Source organism: Rattus norvegicus, chromosome 10 (genome assembly GCF_036323735.1).
Source record: "Rattus norvegicus strain BN/NHsdMcwi chromosome 10, GRCr8, whole genome shotgun sequence".
Taxonomy (NCBI): Eukaryota; Metazoa; Chordata; class Mammalia; order Rodentia; family Muridae; genus Rattus; species Rattus norvegicus.
In genome coordinates this window covers 9,500,773-9,519,899 of record NC_086028.1, presented here as the reverse complement: position 1 = coordinate 9,519,899, position 19,127 = coordinate 9,500,773, and the positions used below count along the sequence as shown (strand labels likewise).

Below are 19,127 nucleotides of genomic sequence, written 5' to 3'. Positions count from 1 at the left end.
TGTTGTGTACCCACTGCTGAGCACCTACCTTTAACAAATAACTCCAAAGCCATGGTCACACAGATGGCCCTGGTAAGGTCACTAGCTGAAAAGACCAAGTATAACAAGAATAGAGGTAAATGTGAGAATGGGATTTGTAGAAAAGATGCGATTCATAAGGTTGGTAGGGTGCTGGATATGCAGGGGTGAGGATGGTTACTCGATATTATATTGAAATTGTCAAGGAATGATTTTAATTAATATAAAATAAGGTGGAAAGCATCTGAGTAACTACATATTGAAGGTGGTCCTCTGATGTCACTTGTATGTACACATGTGTGTACACATACCACCTGTATACACATACACACACGCATACACACACACACACACACACACACACACAGTAGCTCTCTTATGTTTCTCCCATTCCATGTTTTCCTGTATCCCCCACCATGTTTTGTGAGGCAGATAAGTATCTGTTGCTGTACTGAGAGTAATCAAAGGCTCATTGGTGCCTTGTGTAAGTGAAAATCTCCAACCCATATCCAAACATGCCTGAGCTACTGTTTTTCTTGTAACAGTTGCACAAGCCATAATTAAATGATTTGTAGACGTGGTCTGAATTGAGGGCCCTGTTCATCAATATTGCATGAATTACATAGGCATATCTTCATTTCTGTATTATATATCTTGGCGGCCAGATGGGGATGTTGGCTGTAATATTCATCAGTAAGAAATCCACATGTAGACTTGGTATGCTGACATCTGGCATGGTATGACCACCCGTGGTGTAGAGTGGATGTTTGTGCTTGAGGATGACAGGGTCTGTGCTTTTTGGCAGTTGATGCTCGCCATGTCCACAGTAGCTGACACTTGATTAGTCACCCTCTAAGTAGCTCCTATCAAAGCTGAGTGCCATGGCACTGTGGATAGCTTTCTGCATGGTTATGCTGATGGCATTATAATCAAAATGCATTTGTCTTGATTTTCGATGCTACTGACAAATTTTTTGCATGTCTCCCTGTGTATGATGTTGATGTGTAAACACGTGTTCACATGTGTGTGTATACATGGGTGTACACATGCATGCTTGTACAACATGCCTGTGGAGGCCTGAGGGTGACATCTGGAGTGTTCTTGCTTAACTGCTTCCTATCTTAGTTTCTGAATTGAACAAAGAGCTTGTCTACATGACTAATCTAGATTGTTCTGAGAATCCCCTGTCTCTAACTATGAGGTTTGATTGTAACTGGGCTGTCACATCTACCTAGCATTTACCTGGACTCTAGGGATTTAAGCTTGGTTCTTCACATAGGTTTATCTATTGAACCATCTCCTCATCCCAGCCACATACACCTGGTATTAAATTTATTAAAACATTATAAATAGGGGTACTTTATCCCTGAAAACTATTGCAACAAGTAACATTTAGGAGGGTGGGGTAATGCTGTGCATAGGAGCATGAGAGTTAAATTGTGCCAATATCTAAGTGTTGTCTAGATTGAGAGTTCCTCCATGTTCCTTACCTGAACAATGATTTTTAGCCCCTTCTGTGTCATACTGGTTATAAATATTGTTGGAACCATGAAACAGCAGACAAGTGGTAAAGATTTAGAGGTGGCACCCATGAAGTATCATTAGCATTAAAAAAGAACCAGGATATTTTATGAACAGATGGATATTTGAGTAGAAAAAATAATTTAAGTGTAGTTCATAATCATCACTTCATATGTGTATTGCATAGGTATTTCTTTGGAATTGAAATATTTCTTCCTGGAGGGAGGAGAGAAGGAGAAAGATAAAGGTTGAAGCGGTCCTCTAAGACTCACAAAAATAGCAGTAACCCAGAGGCTCACCAAACTCAGAAAGTCATGTAATCCACAAGACCCCTCCAAGACTATAAAGCAGCCAAGATCACTGAGAAGAGGAGGCGCTCTTTGATGGTGGTGCCTGCATCTGTGCACAAAGCTCCACGGATGTAGTTTTGTGAGTCTTCATTCACACTTAGGGGGGCTTTTATGCAGCTGCCAGGCATACTCCTGAAAATAACTTATTTACCATTTTCTTGTCAGCAACCCCAAATAAACTCATGGGTTTATGATTTCCAGGAAATGTCACATAAAGGCATAACATTTTGTTTTTCTTTAAAAACAAAATGAAACAAAAACCCTCAAACTGGGACATGGCTTTGTTAAGAAGCCCAGACTAGCCTCAACCTCGTGGTCTTCTAGTTTCAGTCTCCAGAGTGCTAGAATTGCATGGATATCCCCCCATTACCACTATATGCATTTCTGAAATGTCTTACATCGGAACGAGTATATGTTTTCCTCTGGGTAAATGGAAGGCAGCAAATGTCCTGAGTCCCATTTTATACTGTGCTCTTTATTTTATTATATGAAGACTGATACATTTAGGAGAATTCCCATGGCAAAGAATGACATATGGGGGCTGCTTCTGGAGCAAACTTTCACCATGTGTGGAGTTGCTTATTGACTACTGGACCTGACAATTATGTACTTAAGACCTTTGCCCTTGATTTTCATCACTGTCATCCCCAGTACCCATCCATGGAGAATAATAGAACATCCATCAGACATAATCTATGTGGAAATTAGAAAGATGGGGGACCTAACTGAGCTATTCTCTGAGAAGAGGAACAAACAGCACTTAATTTCAGAGTTGTGGTATTTGGCTCTGGTTTGATCTGCGTATGTACACGACCCACTAAAATTTTTTTGCTGATATCTTCCTCCCCACTGTGATTATATTAGGAAATGTAGCTTCTGGGAAATGGGTAAGGAATGGAGCTGAGTGGTCCGGAATGGACCACTGTACCAATGTACAGTGCCAATGTGCAAGCTTCCCTTGTAGCTCCCTCCAAGTATGGACACAACAAGATCTGTAAACTGGGAAGTTGTCTCTTTAAAAATTTTTTTCTTTTTCTTTCTTCTTTTTTATCATGTGTACTTGTGTGCCTGTGTGGGTATGTGTACAATGTGCAGGTATCCCCAGAGGCCAAAAGATGGTGTCAGATCCAATGGAGTTATAACTACTGGTCATTGTGAGTCAGCTGAAGTGGTTTGGGGGATAGAACTGAATCTTTTGCAAGACCAGCAAACACTCAACCTCTGAGCCATCTCTGCAGCCCTGGGGAAGAGGTCTCTTGATGGAGCAGAATGAGCTAGCCCAGTGACATTAAATGTTCCAGGCTTGAGATCTGTGAAGAGAGACAGTTTGCTGTTTTCAAGGACCCACACCAGCCCTGGACTGTAGCGTTTTGTTAGAGCAAACCCAGTGGCCAGAGACAGTCAGTCTCAGGATGATCAGTGAAGACTTTCGGTCAATAGTCCTGCAGCAGCTGCTAGCATCCATTGCCCTAGATACTTCTTTATCTTCTGCGAATGGAAGAAAACTAAAAAATTCACTAATTCGCAGTCATTTTCTGAGGCTGTGTTCTCTCCCTGCACCAGCTCTATGTTGTAGCTTCATCCCTTTTCTGTGCTGACCCTCATTTGATTTATCAGGGATAATACTTGGTAATTCAGGTTGACATTGTTCCTTGTGTCTAATGATAAACACTTTGGGGAAACCAGGAGATCTATTTTTATATTAAATAATAATGCTGGCCTTTTCATTATCCCTTCAGAATTGCAAATCAACCCCACTCTCTAGGCAAAAAGAGGAGTGAGGATTTGTTTGGTGTCAACTCCCACATAATTATCTTATTTGGCATTACTTTCAATGGGGCTTTGTTACTCAGGACCAGGAGAGGGCAGTGGGCTTCCTGTCTTCAGTGTTGTGAAAGCCTGACTCCAGGCTCTGTACAGCAGGTCTCTCGCCTTTCTCTGTAGCAGAACCTGTATTTCTTCCTCCCAAGCAGGGGAGATCTCTGAGCTTCACTAAAAGGCTGTGTTTTTATGTAACACTCCTCTTGGGGCTTTGTGTCTTCTCCAATTCCTACCCGGAACTGGGCAAAAGCAAACTTAGTGCTTGCAAAGAAAAACAATTTCTATTTTGTAACATAGCTTGTCTTAGCATTTCCCATTTTTGTGTGAGAAGATATATTTAATATTGCGTGTGTCTGTGTGTGTCTGTGTGTGTGTGTGTGTGTGTGTGTGTGTATGTGTGTGTGTGTGTGTGTGTGTGTGTGAGAGAGAGAGAGAGAGAGAGAGAGAGAGAGAGAGAGAGAGAGAGAGAGGCTTCCTCTGGAGAGCAAAAGAGGACCCTGGAGCTCCTTGAGCTGGCACCGTGAGTGGCTCTGGATGCTTAATGTGGGTGCTGGAAACTGAACACTGAATTTTGGGGAGAGGATCAAATGCTCTGAACTATTGAACCATCTCTGTGTCCTACCCGTCTCTTTCCTATGCCGGTGAACTGAAATCACAGCATGCTAGGACCCCGGTGCTAAGACCCCGGTGAAGAAGGCAAGAAGGAAGGGATGCCGCTAGTGTCCAGCAGCATTTTCCTTGCGATATCCTACTGCCTCAGTTAATGCTCAGTGCCAAGCATGTGTATGAACACATTTGATGCTAGAACTGATGGCCTGCACATACGGTTTCTTTCTTCTCCTGCTGCCTCTTTCTCAAACCTACATCTTTGAATTCCATTAACTTATATAATTGTTGCGTTCCCTCACAAGGGTACCTAATATATATCTGGCTAGTTTTAAGGAACACTGAGTTTTCTCTGTGGGATGATTTGGGGGTGGCTTGGGAATTATTATTGGCTGTGCTATAAATGGCTAAGGGGGTAGGAAGGGATGCATCCAGGACACAATTAACGCCTACAATGGTGCAGTCTGTGTGTCACCTACAGAAATAGCTGTGTGCAATGACAGTTCATCATGATTTCTAGGTATTTGGTTTGAATAAGTGTACATATGGAGATATATACGTGTTTTTCTTTGTGTAATTTGTCATAGATATGCATCCTTCTATCTGTAGTGTGATTATTATTCCTTCTAACTTCCACCTGTCATCTTTATCCTCTATCATCTATCACCTGTCTTTTTGTCTACCTACATACATGCCTGTGTGCACTTGTATATGTATGTATGTATCAATGTCTATATATCTACTTGCATATACATGTAAACATGCATATATCTACCTAACTTCTATCTGCAAACATATACATGTATATAAATATGTATGTATGTATGTATGTATGTGCCTACATAAGTCATAGTTCCATTGAAACAATACATGACACTTATTTTCCTATAATTATGACACCCCAAAGTGTCGATTGGTTACCTCAAAAGGACTCTAGAATATTGCTAAAAGATATTTTCTTAAGGATCTGCGTTCTCATTAGTCTTCATTTTACAGTTGTTGTTGTTTTTGTTGTTGTTCATTTTCCCCATGCTTCCACCTATACTTGATGAAGCACAAGGCAAAAATTAGATTATACACAAATTGTACACTGATTTATTAGCCTGAGCCAGGACTTTAATGAAGGAAACAGTGAAAACAGCTCTTGGGGGATATGTTTGAGCTGAGTTCTGCCATCCTGGGTTTCAGTATGAATTTAGGGTGGGGTATTCTGTGTCTCTTTCCTTACATTAGGAATGAGGAATGTGTCTGTGTGTAGATACCCTGGTGTGCTTAGCCGGTAGGCTGATGGCTGTGAATACATCCATGAAATACCTTGCTGAGCAGGACCCATACCTTTTTTTTTCTTTCCAGACAGTCAGGCTTTTGTATTTTCTAGGGTATTTGACTCTGTGTCTGTCTCATGCTTTCTTTGTCATATGAATGTGACCACACCAATAAGATTTACCTGATCCACATTTGAAACCATAAATTCCACTTTAGAATGTCAGCTCTACTGCTTGCACACTTAGATTGGAGGGGGAAAATCTTTTGATCTCTTTAATGCCCTCATCTGTAAACCTAAGAGGAAGTCATGAGAGTTGCAGCCCTTAGCAGTTCAGAGACATAAATGATCTAACACTGGCGGGATTTTAGCATAAAGACACTCATGCAGCCAACACCAACCTGGGTCCTGATCCTCCCTTGTTGCCTGTGATGTCTGGACTCGTGGCCTTTCATTGTGCTTTTGGAAAATTACTACAAGCAGTGCTGACAGTCACGCATCAGCTGCAAGAGGGCTTTTGCAGGCAGCCACATGGCCCATTTATGCCTTTAAGCAATTTGCAGTTTATCCATCAAATCACCTAAAATATAACTAGAGTCAGTTTCTCTTTCCCATGTAAACAGCTCATGTCCTACCCTTGGTTTTTCCAGAAAAGGTTGGAATCCTTGCGTGCAGCTTTTAGGGGTGAGAGCTTCAAAGCCTTGCCATTTTGTCTGTGTCAAGGGATGCCTTTTATTATATAATATCAAGGGTTGATAAAGTTGTTAATTCTTCATGTGTCTGAAGTAGTAACACACGGCAAGCAGCTCGTTTTCCCCAGCACAAAGCACAATTACTCAATATATAGAGAGAAGCTGTTTTCCAATACTGCCTTATATCTACATTTCCTGTGCTGGCTAATGTCTGATATTGATTCTGAATAATTCAGATAGCAATAAAATTGAGTTTGCATGACAGTCAATCAGAGGCATTTTATATTTAAAGCTCAATGGGAGAAACAGGGCATCTTCTCACCTTCTGAATTTCAAAGACATTAAAGAAATTGTAAGTCATTAAGGTAATTTCTCCCTATAATCTGGACAGTTAATCTAATTCATGTACGACCCAAAACAGTAGTAAGAGAAGAATAGATGAATTTTTGATTGCTAATATATGTATATACATACAAGCACACATAAATATAAGTAAGCACACATACACACACACATAAACATACACGCACACATACTTAGACTTAAATTACTTTTCTAGTTGCTGTAAAAAGTACCTGACAAAAGCCACTTAAAGAAAGATTTATTTTGGCTTCCAGGATACAGTCCGTCATGACAGGCATGATATGGTGGCAAGAACAAGATATGGCTGATCATGTTATATCTGCATTCAGGAAACCAAGAGATGAATGCAGATGCTTAGCTCGTTTTCTCTTTTCCATTAAGTGTAGGACCCCAGCCCAACAAATGATGTCACTCACACTCAGGGTAGGCCTTCTGCTCTCAGTTAAATATCTCCAGATACAACTACAGAGACACAGACAGAAGTTTATTGCCTAAGTGAGCTTAAATCCCTTTAAATTAACAATCAAGATTAACTGTCTGTTTACACACACACACACACACACATACACACACACACACACACACACAAACAGAGAGAGAGAGAGAGAGAGAGAGAGAGAGAGAGAGAGAGAGAGAGAGAGAGAATTACTACTCACTAATATTTAACACAATCATACAATCACATGGGGATAACTTTGAATGGTCTATTAGGATGTTGGCAAAGGACAAATGACTCAGGGAGCACACTTGCAATGCAAGCCTGACTCTCTGTGTTTGAACCCTGGAATACAACTCCTGAAAGTCATCCTCTCGCCTTCACATGTACACTGTGGCTTGTGTCCATACAAGTACATACTTATAAGTACACCCTCTCATACACATATGCTGATGATGAGGATGGTAGTGATGATGATGTCATTAATGATAACGACAAACACATAAATTTTAAATGGTTCATTGGGCCCTATTCCAGGTTTGTGCAGTAGCATCAGATAGATGTGGAGTGACTTTTGGTGAAATAGAAATCGACACAAAGAAGCTCAGGTTCTGATAAGGTTTTATGATAGTTTTGTTATTCTTACCCATTCTTACCTGTGTATATAAGCACACAGATGTTGGGGTCTGTTATTTATACACTGTAGTATATCATACCACATTGTAGAATAATATATAATGATGTCCTATGTTATTACACATATATATTTTTATATATTGAATTATATATAAGCAGTAGATGTCTACAGGTTATAGAAACTCTGAATTGCTCTGAACATCAGGGTTTGTAAAAAGCTCCAAGATTTGTACTTTAAAATTAATTTTTTTGTGAAAATCATACGTGAGTACTTTGTCTAAATAATTTCTATTAAACCGTCACCTCCTGTAACCCCTCCCTTGCCTCTACTCCTCAAATTAATGATTTCCTCTTCAGCTGTTCTCTCTCTCTCTCTCTCTCTCTCTCTCTCTCTCTCTCTCACACACACACACACACACACACACACACACACATGCACACGCACACACAGACACATACTCTGGCATACAAAAAGACACACACACATTTACACACACATACACACACAGCTCAAGTCATTCATTAAGTGATGCTCATATGTACATGTGTTTAAAGTTGACTACATACATGGGACCGGATATCTGATTAGGAGGATCATTTCTTGAGAATACTGATTCTTCCTTTCTGAGAAGCCATTAAATGCCTGTAGCTATTCCTCTAGGGGTGGGTCCTTGATCTATTTCCCGCATCTTCCTTGGCATGTGAACTGATAGTGTTGTACAGAATTGTTTCTTAGTCATGGCATAGAGTGATATCCATGAGAGTTGGCACATATGCATAGATTCACTCCAACCGCATTTCCATATTGTGCAGTTTCAAGGTGCTCCAGCAGCTGATAACAGGGTATGAAAGATTTTCTTTCAGTAACCATGTAGAAAGTTAGACCATTCCAGTTTGGATAATAAAAACAGAAGATTCCTTAGATACAGCTTCCTGGATAGCCTGGGACTTCCAACTGGGGGAACATCATCCAAACCCTGTAGAAGCATAACTCTGTAAGGGCTTCCTGGAGTCTTGGAACCTTGCCTCACTCTATCTTGGGTTCAGGCCTGTGAACCTGTTTGACTGCTCTCAGTCTTGCTGTTCAGATGATCTAGGTGTATGAAATCCTACCTAGCTGAATGAGACTTTAAAGTCTAGATTTATGTTGGTATAGAAAGAGGTCATTCCCAGCCATGTACAGAGGCTTTTCATCCTAATGGACAAAGTACTTCAGGGCACATGGTTTTGAGAGAAGGCTGTTTAGAAAAGAAAGTGGTGTACAGTGAGACTCTAACTTGTATGCAGAACACCCTGCTCTAAGAAGACAGAACAGCTTATCATGCATTCAGACCGTGCTGTTGCTCTGCACTCTACTTCCTCAGCATTTCCCCCTCCAGGAAATCATTTGGAGCCTTGGAAGTAACCAGGCAGCTAATCTGATGCTCTTTAGATGCCCCCAGGCCGTCTGTTAGGAAGAGAACTCTCTACTTCTGCAGTTCCAGATTTCTTTGACTTAAGCATTTGCCTCCTTTAAAGGAGTCTAAAATCATTGTAACTCTTTATCCATCTGGAGAGGATAAAGGGACACGATAGCAAATTCTGAAGAGATACATGAATGATTTATATAAGGACATGGTGCATTCTTCCTGCCCTGAGGGACTCTGTGGACAGGGTTGCCTGAGAAACCTGTTAAAGGTGGACTCACTGTGGGACTGATAGATGACAAGTCTACTTGGGTCAAACTCGTGTTCACTTTATAACATAGAATATATTGTGTCATAGTAGTTGATATATATATATATATATATATATATAATGTAGTTATGGTGGCTAGATTCATGGGTGGCAGTGGTATCATTGATCAATGAAGATAGATCCTGGTCATCTATAGTAAACTGTCAAAAAATGTACAAGAAATCTTACATTCATTTCCATTGTTCTGTACACCAAAGCCATGAGAAGGGTCACTGTTAAACACAGTATCAAATACTGTTATGTGGATCATAGAACTCTTGAGTTGGAAGCCAGTTTAGGTGCCATCTATTCAGTTGCTAATACTTGCTGAAGAAAAGAGCCACACTTGGACATCACTAATCTTGGACTTCACTTGGACTCTACCATATCTGATATTCCATATCAGAGTGCTCAAGCTTGCAGTATGGATATTTCTGTATTTGCAAGTGCTGCAGCAATTTTTATGATGATCTAGAATTGATATTTAACAAACCTTGGGTTAGTTAGAATCATTAATGCTTCAAATCAAGAAAGATAGATTATATCTTCTAACCCAGATCATGAGCAATGTTATAGATTCCATATTTCAGGAATATTATTTGATTATTTTTTACAAACTAAATTACCCCTTCTGGTGTAAAGCTTGAATTTGAAGATAAATACTGAGAGGGTGAATAGTGCTAATATCACAGGGCAGTGGCCAAGGCAGAAATGAAGGCAGATTCTAGAGGAAGGGGATGCCTATGCTCAAGTGGAGGATAAGTGGTGTGGTGAGGATGTGGGGGAGAACAAAGGGTAAAGAAGAGGCTGCTGGGACACTGTTCCATCACAGGTAGAACAAGCCCATTTTTTCACGCTTGCTCTACGTTTAGTATATGGCTGTACCTCAGAACACAGTATCCATGAGCATGAGTATCAGTACTCTAGAGGAAGAGAACAGAAAAAATGAATATGTAGTTTCAAAACATTTCTTAAGATTGACTTACATGATACAGGCTGGCTACCTTCATAATGAGAAGGCTGAGAACATAGCTGTTCCCTTCCTGAGACCCAGAGTTTATAGCAGTCACAGTCTCGCATTGAAGGAGACCTGTAAGGAGGCCGCCATCTTCATTCTAGGGTGTAAGCTGAAGATGGTGGGTTGTGGTGTCAATGAAGGAAAGCAGCAAGAGTAGAAACAATGGCATAGAAGCTCTCTACAGGAGCTGGAGGCACAATGAGACAAAAGGCGAAGGTTAGTCCTGGAACTTTTAGTCTTTTAGTAGACTACCTGTAGGCAGTACCGTCCACATCTGAAGTGGATCATCCTACTTCAAATAACCTGATTCACAAAATCCAGGGTATGGCCAGCAGCTCTTCCCCTACTTGATTTTAGATCCATCCATAGTTGACAACTATCATTAATCAAGTCATCTACTGCAAAAGGCTGTCTCTCCTGTATCCTTAGAGATCATTGCCTTTCTGTGTTCCTGTAGACTTTACCTACTAACACCTTTGTTTTTATGTACAAGGGCATTTTCCAGCATTTTTGAGTTAAGTTGCTCTGAAAGTACAGGTGGAAGACTCGACTTTTTGAGGATTCAAAAGTCCAGGGAGAAACGTTAAATAAATGAATTGTAAGTTGGTGTGTGTGTGTGTGTGTGTGTATGTGTGTGTGTGTGTGTATGTGTGTATGTGTGTGTGTGTGTGTGTGTGTGTGTGTATCCTAGCTCTCTGATCTCTTGAGTGAGATGATGCTGAGACTATTATTTTACATATTTCCCCATGTGCAAATATCCATTGTATACATGCCTGGCTCCTTTGTACATCTTCCATGTACATGGCTCCTTTGTGCATAGTTTTCTTAGTATATACTCTGTGTAAAAGTTCACATGCCTCGGCAACTCCACTAGACAAAGAATCACTCATGATTTTGTTTCTCTTCTGTTGCTATGGTAAAATACTCTTTACAAAGCAATCTATGGGAGGGAGGATTTACATCTTGACTTAAATTTCTAAAGGGGTAAAGTCCATCATGTCCTGGAAGACAAGACAAACTGAGAAAGCCAGATCACCACATTTCATGTACAGTCAGGAAGCAGACATGGCTGATAAACTATACTGCCCACCTCCTAAAAATTTCAAGACTTTCTCAAATAGCACTGATATCTGGGGACCAAACATTTAAGCACATAATGCTATGGTGGACATATCACAGTCAAACCCCAATCCCATAAAAATGGCTCCGGGTGTGTCTATAAAGTAGTTCCAGAAAAGGCCAACTGAGGAAATGGTCGTGCACAGAAGAGCACAGCTCCTGCTCAGTGTTTCCACGGAAGGATGACCTCCACTCCTGTCCAGATTATGTCAGTCAGGGTTCTGTGTTGTTGCAGAACAGATAACAGACACATAATAAATAAGTGTTGCACTTCTTTTTGGTTTACCAGGGCAACCATTGTTGAAGTATCTTAAGCAGAATCATCATCACATAACTTATTTGTCTCTGTTGAAATGATACAAATACAAGGAAAAAGAACAAACTTCTTTTACATATTTTTAACAACAACAAAAAATAATTACAATTTATTTGCCAGACCTTTGGGTATATAGGTGTCCATATTGAAGCCAGGGGACAATTTTAATTGTCGTTCCTCAGTTCCATATGTCTTTATGTTACAACAGGTTCTCCATTGGTTTCTAATTCACACAGTAAACTGGTCTGGCTGAAGAGAAGCCCTTAAAACACTACTTCCATAAACAATGTATTCACCTAGGGCTTTCTCTTATAAAAAGTTGGAAAAAGAGACATGCATCTATAGAAACAGTATTGAAATGCTCAATTATCAAAACGTGGATCTTCAACAGTAATGAGCCCTTTCCTAGCTTACCGGGATGAGCTTTGAAAGTGTGTGCTGACTTGCAGGCTTGAGAGCCCTGGCGAACTCCTTCTCGTGAGAGTCAGCCTTCAGCTGGACGGCAGCATCACGGCCAGGTGGCTAACTTCACGATCCACTACTGAAAGACACACTGCTTTAATCTGCGCACCACATACTTGAGCAGGGATCGTGTTTGTCAAATAAATCCACTCTATCTCACAGTCTTCCTGAAAGTTAAGTTTAAAAAGAAAAGAAGAGCTTTTATTATGGGTTTAATAAGGGCAGGAGAGAATTGGCTAGGTCAAGCTAGTCAATATTTTTGGAATGAACCATTTAATATTTAATAGGAAGAAAACACAAATAATATCCGTACTTGAAAAATGCCTGAAAATTTGAGCTCTGAAGTCTGAGAGAGCTGAGTTCTTGTCTCAGCTCTGTGGCTGGTGGGAAGATGGAGAAGTAGATGCTCACCTGGTTACTACCTCTGTTTTTAGCTGGTTACATGGCTACTGTGGCCAACAGCCATTTCTCTTTACCGTGAATAGCCCCCTTCTCAGTTTCTGAAGATTTTTATGAAAAAAAAATCTCTGTGTGTGCAGGACGGGGCATAGTTCCAGATAAACTATTCAGTTTATTCCATTGTTGTCCTGTATGTCTTGCTCTGCTTCTATGGGATGACCCTCATATAGTCTTCCTGAATGGAATGTTCAAATCATATTAGAGGATCGCACTGGCTTTCTTGACAATTTCAGAGTTCACCAGCTTTATTTCCACGTTTCGGTGTGCCTTTGATCCCAGTTCACTCCCAAACAGCTCTCCAGTTGTGTGAAATCCGACTCCTCCATTCAACTCACATTGAAAATCTATAAAGGCCCTTTGTTAAGCGCCATGTGTGAGGGTTTGGATGGATGTATTTACTTTGTTCTGGTGGTAGAGTAGACATCCTCTAGGCTAAGTTTTGAATTCATATGACTGCTATCATCGATCATACAGCTCTAATACACCAAACATGAGCAATTATGTAGTAGCCATTCCTTTGTAGGGGTCATCTCGTTTAATCCTCGTTATGCCTGTGATTTGGTGATTTGAAAAGATACATCTTCACCATATTACAGTTGAGGACCTAGGTACCAAGAACTAAGTTACTCAAATTTCCCTACAGTGTCAGCGACCCAACTCAGAGCTCACTCTAAATCAATAGGACTGCCTCAAGCCACCTGGGACCATTTCTCTGTCACTAACTTTTTTCTTCTATGGAAGCTCTGTGTATATTTAAATATCTTCATGGTAAAGGAGAGTCTGGGTATGGTGCTAGACTTTGCTTCTTCCTTCTCTCTCTTCCGTGCTTGTCCCAGTTGGCACCATATATGTGGTGTTTGTCATATCCAGACTATATTCCTATAATGTCTAAAAGTATAGAAACAGATGTGATGTGTATTTTCTCATTAGCTGTTGGTGTTTAAATAGCACTAGAATGTGTTAAAAGATGAAAACTAGTGGTTTACTGTTAAATATGGTTGACGATAGAGAAGATGTGGGTTTAGTTAAAGTAATAAGAAATCCGCTCTCACCAATAGAATTATATTTGGGGACATACATAAACTCAGTGCCTTGTTACTCCATCTTGTCAGTTATGGAAATCTATCTCACTGTTCACAGAATATTGGGGGATTATGAAGATTTCATGGAGAAGTAGCTTGCTGCCTCTTTGAGCAGTGTCTCACAGAGCATTATATCTTCACGAAATGGCTATTTGTCTCTCAGCAAGTCTTTCTTCAGAGAACTCTGAGCAACAGTGCTGTTTGTTGCATATTTTCTGCCCCATTTAGAATTCCATTTCCCCACAATGCTAAACCCTGGATCCTAGAGTCCCCATACTACAGAAAGATGCCCGAGTGGCCGGAGGAAAAAAAAAAACCACGGATGGAGATCAGAGAGCCTCTTGCACCATGAAGACACAGACAGGAGGAAAAGAAAGCTGGAATGGGAACATTAGTTACATAATTCACAGGCCCTCCTCCTGTGACTACTTGGAATAAACAGATGGCTGAAGAATGAGCTTTTTTTTTTTCCTTGCTTGCTTCAGTTTTTGGAACGTGTTTATTTCCCTAGATGAATTACTCAGGTAGATAAACTCATTCCTGAAAGTGATTGAGGGACGCATCAATGTGGCTATCCCGACATTTTCTGACCCAGTCGAGATGGAATAAGTTTTGCTTCACATTGTTTTAACTTCAGAATGCAACAGTAGCAAACACAGCTCTTGTCTCCAATGACGTGGTGAAAAACAATGAGTGCAGGGAGCCAGCTTGTGATTGACGTGTCACTGATGTGCAGGCCAGATGTGGCATATTTCATTCTTGCACAGTGGGTTCTAGATGCAGAAGATAAAAAGATGTGTCAAGTGTGATATTTACAAGTATGAAACAATAGACTCTGAGTGCAAGTATGTATTTATCAAGGAGTGTTCTAATCAATTAGTAATGTCTGTTCTGGCTGACGCATTAAAAATAGTTACCCAGCCTCTATTTCGGCAGTTGACTCCTTTCGTTTTTGCACTGCAGTGTTTGTTTTCCTAAATAGAACACGTAATAAATTACAGTAGAGAAGGACAGTGTATAAGACCTTAGTACATTAAAATTATTTGTTAAGTAAGACTGTAAGAGAATTTTGAGCAGTACAAAGGAAAAGTGCTACATGAATTTAAACTCTTGCTGTACATATAGTGGCATGACTCCACAACAATAAAATTCAAATACCTATTACAGTTATTAGTGGGTTTTATTTTCTCTTTTAATAATTGGAAAATATGTTAGGTATATCTGTGATTCCGACTGAGATAGAATAACAGGTATTGAATTAGTGTCTCACAAAACCATGTAATGTCCAGAACACATGGAATGGTGGTTTATATAACATTATACCATGCAGTTCCTGAACAGATAGGAAGAAGTGAGTGGTCCAGGTTTCTGCTTTGTCTGGAGTCCATGTGCATATAAAGGGGATTCCAGAAACTCCAAATCTTATACACAAAGCCACATGATTATAACATGAATCTCAATGATGAATAACCAAGAAGGTGGGAATCTGCAAGATAGAGAAAAATTGACAATAATTCTTGTCACCGGGCTGTATTCAATGCATGCAGACCTGTCCGTCCCCAGCTAGTGGATTAACCTTGTTTCCAGGAGCCTATGAAACATATTGTGGGTGCTACTCTCCTGATTAGCTTTACCTGTCAAGTGACCCAGCATAGTGTCATGTGAGAAGAGAATCTGAAGTGAACAATTCCCCAGATCAGGCTGTCCTGTGGGTGAGCTGTCCTAAATGTTAACTGATGTAGGCTGGCCCAGCCCACTTTGGGAGGCATCATTCCCAGGGCAGTTGATACCAAGCTGTGTAAGAAATCATGAACTACTAAGGAAGTCAGAGAATGAACTAGAAAGAAGTGGTTTGTCATAGTTTCTGGCTTCAAGTTCATGCTTTTTCCCTTACCTTAACTTCTGTCAATTATAAAAATGTGACCTGGAAGCTTAGTGCAAATAAATCCCATCATCCCTAGGTTGCTTTTGTTCAGAGTGCTTTATCATAGCAGCATAAAGGAAACTAAGAGACAAATATGATACAACAAACCTTAGTAGAGACAAAATTACCAGAATCACAGTGTATTCTCTGACTATGTTGGAATCAAATTAGAAACCAGTGAACACAGACACAGCAATAAAATCTCCAGTTACTAAAACTAAGACTTAAATTCTCAGTTTGCATTGAGATTTGTGAAAATAAGTACATACCACAAGCTTATATATGTCTTCATATAAAATGGGAAATACATAAATTTAAATAGTTAAATAAACCCAAAGCAGGAAGAAAACCGAAAAAAACCTGAAGTCAATAGAATTGAACACCAACAGATATTGAAGAAAAGCTGATTACTTAAGAATATAGAGAAAAGTTGCTGCATATACCCAGAGTAGATAGACAAAAGGAGAAGTAGATGGAATAATTATGATTTCCCAGTAGGAGTCAAAGGATATCTGCCAAAGGAATGGTGCCTCTCACAGTGGGCTAAGTCCTCCTTCATCAGCTAGCACTCAAGACAATGCCCTAACAGATTGTCTACAGATGAGTCAGATCTTGCCAATTTTTCATTTGAGGCTCTTTTCTTTGTTGATCTGAGTTTGATATTCAGAACCTACGTGGTAGAAAGATAGAAGTGACTCTTGTAAACTGCCCTCTAATTTATGCCCCTGTGGCATGTATCTGGGTTTATGCACAGATACACTAAGATTTAAACACACACACACACACACACACACACACACACACACTCACACATTTAAATTTTATATATTTAAATTATTTTAACATTTAAAATATAGTATCAGATTATCCACATTAATTTGAAAATTTGGAGAAAGCAAACCAATTCCTTAAAAAACATACTCCCAATTATGTTCAACCTGTACGCATGACCAAGGAGAGCTTTGAGTGTGACTAAATACAAAACTGCAAACTTCCTTTAAAAAAAACCAGTATTTTGTGATTCTCTTTTGTACGTTGACTCTGCAATATTCAAGCTTGAGTATTGTAGATCTCAACATTGCATCCCAATGTCTGGACATGAGCACTCTCTTGTCTCTACTCAATATGTATTCAGAAATGATTTGCATGACCTGTAAATAAAATTCACAACTGGCAAGTTTTGTCAAAAAGAAATTATCTAGATGGTTTCCCTGAGGAATTGTGTATTATTTAGAATGATGACTAATAATTGCTTTCTGATAATAAGTGGCGAAACACACCCTAACTTATTTAATGAAACCAGTCAGATAAAAATTATATAACAAGGAAAGTGAATGCTACAGACCAGTATACTTCATGAACATTGACATAAAATACTTAAAATATTTTCATACACATTCTAACTATATAGGAAAAGAAATATATGACCTCATTGAATAGGGAGTTCAGGCATGCAACGTTGGTTCAATATCTGGAAGTCAATGCCATCCACTCTATCGATTGCTTAAAGAAAAATTTTAGAGTCTTAAAGTTAGTGCTGGTTCCCACATGACAAATTGATACCTATCTAAAACTCTCAGGAATCTAAGAATAGAACACATATCTTAAGTTTTTAAAAATTGCAGAAGTTTGAAGCTAGTATTATAGTTGGTGGTACAGTTAGACACTTTCTATAAAAGAGTGGGATGGAAGTGCCTGTCATTCATAGTATGAAGGGTCTATCCTTTATATACTATATATATATATGTATATATATGCATATATATACATATATATATATATATATATATCTTAGGGTTTTAGTGCTATGAAGAAACACCATGATTATGGCTATTGCTCTAAAAGAAGAGAGAACTGTTTTGCATTTCTGAGAAAATTTTATTGGCCTTTTGGATAAAATTTATTTACCAAGATGGATGATCCCATCACACTTCTGCTGGAACCAGCACATGGCCTCCACTTTGCTGATTCTGTGTTTGGCCCCAATGCAGCTTGTTCTGTGCTTCTTGTCTGCAATGTTGAAGCCTGGCCTACCCAACACCACATAGAAGTCCAGGCCATAGATGCCAATGCTTGGGCCATATTTGATGCCCAGGTCAATGTGTTCCCGAATCCCAAAGCCGAAGTTACCAATATCTGAGAAGTTATTCTTCTGTAATTCTTATTCTTACACTGTCAGGCTTTTCTCCAGAATCTCCTCTGCCTTGGCTCCATGGACTGTGCAGTGAACAGCAATTTTCTCATTTCTCCAGATGCCAAAGGACCTGACAGTGTATCTAGCTATAGAAAACACAGGGGTCTGGCCTGTGAGCTGCTCCTACACCTTGGCTGCCCATGTCAGTCTGTCTCCACTCTCCCCAACACAGGCAGGCAGAGTGTTGCTTCCTATGACTCAATGGGAGATATTTTTGTTCAAACCACCACAATATTGCGCACACACACACACACACACACACACACACACACACACACACACACACCGGGAGAGAGAGAGAGAGAGAGAGAGAGAGAGAGAGAGTCAGTCTTCACCAAGTAACCAAGTATTCAGCTAGAAAATGAAATTACGATATAAGAATGCATTCCAGAAATAATTGTATTTATAAATTCTTGTTAAAAAGAATTATAAGATAGTAAACTTTATACATGCAGTGTCTTTCTTTTTATGTCACTCCATACAAGGAAACAATTTAGATGCTGAAAATGACCACATGTGGGATAGCTTTGAACATTAGTGTTTAAGTTGCAATTGTTCTCATCACCAAATTCAGTTTCTAAGTTATTAAATGTATTCATGCACATACTTGAACCATTCCAGAATGGATACATAGTGTAACACATTAGGTTGTACAAGATAACTGACATGCACATGCTTTTATTTGTCAATTAAAAATGGCTGGGAAGCAAGGTAAATGCTAGATACTCCGCATCATTATCTGTAACGTGGTGCACTGTAAAAACAATCAGTTTCTTGATCACATAAACTTCCATTGTCTACTTTTACTGAAATTTCTTCTGGTCCTGGTTTGAAGAAAATATTTAGCCTAAAGTGAAACCTGCCATATTTGACCACCTTGTTGTGTTTATGAAGATGTCTACTTTGATGTCAGTGCACACAGACATCAGCTGAGGGACACATGAACCTGTCTTCCCACACCATGGATCATGCAATGGAGGAATGTAGCTGACACACTCTGAACTGACCAGGACTGCATCATCTCCACTGAGACTTGGAATGATTTCTACATCATCTTGGCACATGGAAAGGCCACTGGTCTCTAATTCAGATGCTTTGTGTAACAGGCGGTTACAGGGGTACACATTATA

The 19,127-nt window shown here is 39.7% G+C and overlaps 1 protein-coding gene and 1 pseudogene across 18 annotated transcripts in view; one reads left to right on the top strand and one right to left on the bottom strand.

Moving 5' to 3' along the window:
• Positions 1-19,127, top strand: part of Rbfox1 (RNA binding fox-1 homolog 1) — a 2,095,840-nt gene that overhangs the window by 1,234,749 nt on the left and 841,964 nt on the right. The gene's annotated exons all lie outside the window — the stretch shown is intronic.
• Rpl11-ps1 (ribosomal protein L11, pseudogene 1) overlaps positions 17,704-19,127 on the bottom strand; it is a 235,978-nt pseudogene continuing 234,554 nt past the window's right edge.